The following is a 4,571-nucleotide window of genomic DNA, read 5'->3' on the forward strand; positions in this document are numbered from 1 at the left end:
GTTTCTAGTAATGTTTAGGTTGTGTTCTTGTCTTTCAGACAATATAATAACAAAATATTTTACAATAAATAAAGTATCGTTTCTAATATACCTTTGTGTTATGTTATATATATATATATATATATATATATATATATATATGTGTGTGTGTGTGTGTGAGTGTGTGTGTGTGTATATATATATATATATATATATATATATATATATATGTGAAAGATCTAGTATTCTCAAGAGTCATATTAAATTGATATTGTTAAATAACATATGATACTAATAGATCACACTAACAACAACTTGATACAATTGATTATTTATTAGAAATTGATTTTAATAAATATCCAATCAAACTCTTATAATTAAATTGGAATTTTTTTTCATGGAAATAATAATTTTCATTATCAAGTAACATAATATATCATATCGTATGATTTATTAAGTCATGTACAACATTTTGGACTAGTTAGGCTTTTTGTGTTTCAGGAAAAGACAAAGTTTATATCTTCTAAACTTTGAGTTTATAAAATATAAACAAACTCTTCTTCTTTATTCAATTTTCAAGATTTGCATAAAAAAAGTGTATGAGTTGTATAATCATGCTTTAAGGGCATGGGCGACATGCTTATGAAATTGGGGACAAGTTTGCTTAAAGTGCTAAAGACTAATGGTTAAAAAAATTACTTTATGCGTATAAATAAGAAGGCTTGAATTTGGAAAAAGTGCTCATTCATTACTTGATGCAAAATCTGAACCCTCTCTTCCCTCTCCATTTCTCTCTAGTTTTGGTTAGAAAACTTGAATAACAATTGTATCTTCAAGCCCTCTTTAAGTTCATATTGGTTATGAACTTAAAGCTTAAGGGTTTAAGAGTTTTAAACTAGGATCTACATCAAGTTGAGTCATTGTTGGTGTCTCAAAGGTTCCACATTCTTCATCAACTTTCAAGCCTCCCGATAAAATTTATAATTTATTGTGAAATAAAACTAAAATTTGCAAAATATTATTATCTTTAATATATAGAGTACAAATCTATCAAGAACAAGAAAACTACAACCATGATTGCACAACCTTCATGACCCATTCCTCTTTCGTATCTAAAACAGGCGTAATCATAAATAGCATTGTATTTTGTGTATATGGTAGAATATAAACATAAACTTTTGAAAATAAAATAATAAAAAAGTCAATTGCTACTTACACAATCTTTATTTCTGCTACTTCAAAATTATTTATAGAGTTAAGCATAGCAAGCTATATAGATTGGAGTGATTACTTTAAGGATCATGGCCACATAGTAGTTTATATACAAAGTTGATGTGTACATTAAGAAGTGAAACTTATGCCTCTCAAAAATTCAAGAAAGAAGCAATATGTTTTATATAGTTGTATAGACGTATAGATATAGATATAGGTATATATATATGTATATATATATATATATATATGTATATATATATATGTGTATATATATATATATATATATATATATATATATATATATATATATACAGATAACACAAATATCAAAGTTTAATTCGATATACATCAAAAAAATTTAAAGCTTTATTGAGTATACATTACGAAGTATACCGCTATATTTGCTCCCACACACATTCTATATTCGGATTCATTTTTGTCATGATTAAATAGATCAACTTACACATTTTCTTCAAGTTCTTTACCTTCATTGTTAGAGTCACAAATAATGCTTTTAACTTTCTCATAACGTTCATAACTAAAACATCCATTATCAACCTCGCTTAATAGATCCATAACCAATCTATCTTTCCAAGCTTTTGAAAACCCTTTACACAACCCACTCAAAACAACCAAATCAGGCCTAATAGGCCTCTCTAACATCTCTTTAAAAACACCAAAAGCACCATCATAATCATCCGTTTGCAAGAATGATAAAATCAACATCTTCACAGTATCTTTGTTTGGACAACAATTACTTTTCACCATGCTTTTATAAAGTTGGAAACCACGATCTAGGTTCTTTCGAGCACATTGGGCTTTAATTAGGGCAGAAAATATTGAAGAATTTGGTACTAATTTCTTTTTAGCAAGTTCTTTAACCAAATAAGCAGCTTTCTTGGTTATTCCTTCGTTACAAAGTCCCAGCAACAATGTGTTATAAGTCATAATATTAGGTTTGACCCCGGTTCTTATCATTTTTTAAAAAGCTAATTACCCTTTTCGATTTTACCTGATTCGGAACATGCAGTGATTAATGTGTTGTAAGTTATAGTATTAGAATCCACATTTACCCTTTTCATTTCAATGAAAACTTTAAAAGCATCATGTAGTTTCCCTTCTTTATAGAATCCATGGATTATTGTGCTGTAAGTTATGGCATTTGGGCTTATTCCATTCTTCTCCATTGTAAGTTTCAACTTAATTGTGGTTGTTAAAAGGCCTTGGTTAATGTATGCAGAGATCAATGTATTGTAGGAGGAGACAAAAGGGTTCATTCCCATACCTTGCATTCCATCGAACAATTGGAATGCATTCTCTAGTTTCCCTAATTGAACTTAAGCATTTATCACCATGTTGAGAGTGAACACATTGATTGTGATCTTAGATCTTCTCATTTGGTTGTATAATGGTAACTCGATGTCTGCTCGATTGAAAATAAGCAGTGAACTCATATACATGTTACATGATTCAATGGTGGGAAGAAATTTGAATTCCTTAATATGACAAAATGTATTTGTTGCATTCTTGAACTGATTCATCTGTGCATACATTTTGAAAAGGGCATAAAAAACATGAGGAGTGGAAACACACATTCAATAAGAGTGAAGAACAGCATCGAAGAGCTTAGAATGGAGGTTTACATCACAAGAACAGGAACCGATGATCTTCTTTAAAATGGATTCAGCTGACACAAATTTACCATTCTTGGTGAGGATGTGGAGGATGATGGAATTTCTTTCGAGGGTGAGTAAACTAGGGTTGTGAAGCTCAATCCATTTGAAGAATATTGGGGAAATGACATAGTCGTTTTGAAGCTTTAACAGAATCTGTTTCACTCGAATGAATTAGATTTGGCTAATAATTTATCTAGCTTAGCCTAATCAGAATGAAGAAGATGAGTGTGAGTTATGTTGTTGTAATCAAGATCTTGACCTTCGGGTTCAAGGATAGTTCTATGGGGTATTGGAATAGGACTCCATTTACTTCTAAGGAGAGTAGAATTAGGGTTTTTCATGGCTGAATCAAGCATAGTTGAAATGGGATTTTAATTTATATATTTCTAATGGGAAAAAAACGGAGAAATAAACTATATGAAATAATAATGATTTGAACCTGCAAAACTTAAGCTGGCCTCTTTACAAGCAATGGCTGTCATCATCATGTCGGACCCATCAAGAGAATGGACAAAGTTAGGAGAGATGTCTTAATCACCTTATTGGTTTCTTGTTGTAGTGTCAAAAGTTGAAGAGATGTCTTAATCACCCATCAAAAACACACAAAACGTGGCTGGGGATTAAGCTCATAACATATCAAGGATTGGAAGTAAGAAGAATGAGATTGCTTGAATCTAATCACTAGCAATTGAAACATGAAATCAAAAGACGAGTTAAAGCAAGGAACTACCGGATTGTATGAGTTGATTTCGCAGCCTCAACACACCTTCAAAAATCGACACTGGCAGACCCTGCTTTCCCCCCTCTCTTCTCAGTTCATTCTTCCCTTCTCCACCCTACCTCGCCTTTTTTTCCTATGCCGCTTCCGAGCGATGCAAAGGATCGATTTTGTGATTACTCCATTAATCCGTGCATAAAGGCTAGAAAAGTCGCAAAAAAACTTTTGGAGGTATCTTCACAAATTAAGTTTCTTGTAATGCCAATTTGGTCCTAGGCTTTGAACTTTTTCTTGTTGGGGCTTATGGACGATTTTTTACGGATTAGTCCCTAAACATTGAAGTTTATTCTATATTTTCTAACCTTAGATACCTTCACAAATTAAGTTTCTTTTAATGCCAATTTAGCCCCCTTCATTACTTCACAAATTATATACTCTTTTTTTTTATATTTAGGGGTGCTCAATTTGACAATAAAAATAATGTTGACAGAAAACCTATTATAGTCTTCTGACCCATGATATGAGAATAAAAAAATGACTCGTATTTTGAAATTATAAAAAATAGGAAAGTATAAACGATTAAAAATAATCTACTTATTTTTTAAAAAAAAAATATTTTTAGTAGTTTATGCTTTCTAAATTATTTTCTAAGTTAATAAAAATGATAGTTAGTTTTTCATAAATCATATAAATTAATAGTAGTCATTATTGTGAATATCGATTTTTATATGTACATTATATTTATACTTCAATTTCGATTTATATAACACTTTAAGTTTTTTTTATTCTTAGACATTACTCATTTAGATAAAAAGGCTGATAATAGTTATTATAGTGCATTTGTATTAAGTTGTATGTTGAAATTAGTTGAATGAAAAGTCGATAACACATTACAAAAGAAAAAATTACCACTAACCAACTATAAAGATATATAAAGGGTAGATAAAGAGTGATTTGTATATGGCTATTTATGTTTTAAATAT

General features: G+C 30.1%; 1 pseudogene; it reads right to left on the reverse strand.

Moving 5' to 3' along the window:
* Window positions 1-1,653: 1,653 nt before the first annotated feature.
* Window positions 1,654-3,238, reverse strand: LOC111893421 (pentatricopeptide repeat-containing protein At4g26680, mitochondrial-like; annotated as a pseudogene).
* Between the last annotated feature and the right edge of the window lie 1,333 nt (window positions 3,239-4,571).

The sequence above is a fragment of the Lactuca sativa genome, chromosome 2 (assembly GCF_002870075.4).
Source record: "Lactuca sativa cultivar Salinas chromosome 2, Lsat_Salinas_v11, whole genome shotgun sequence".
NCBI lineage: Eukaryota > Viridiplantae > Streptophyta > Magnoliopsida > Asterales > Asteraceae > Lactuca > Lactuca sativa.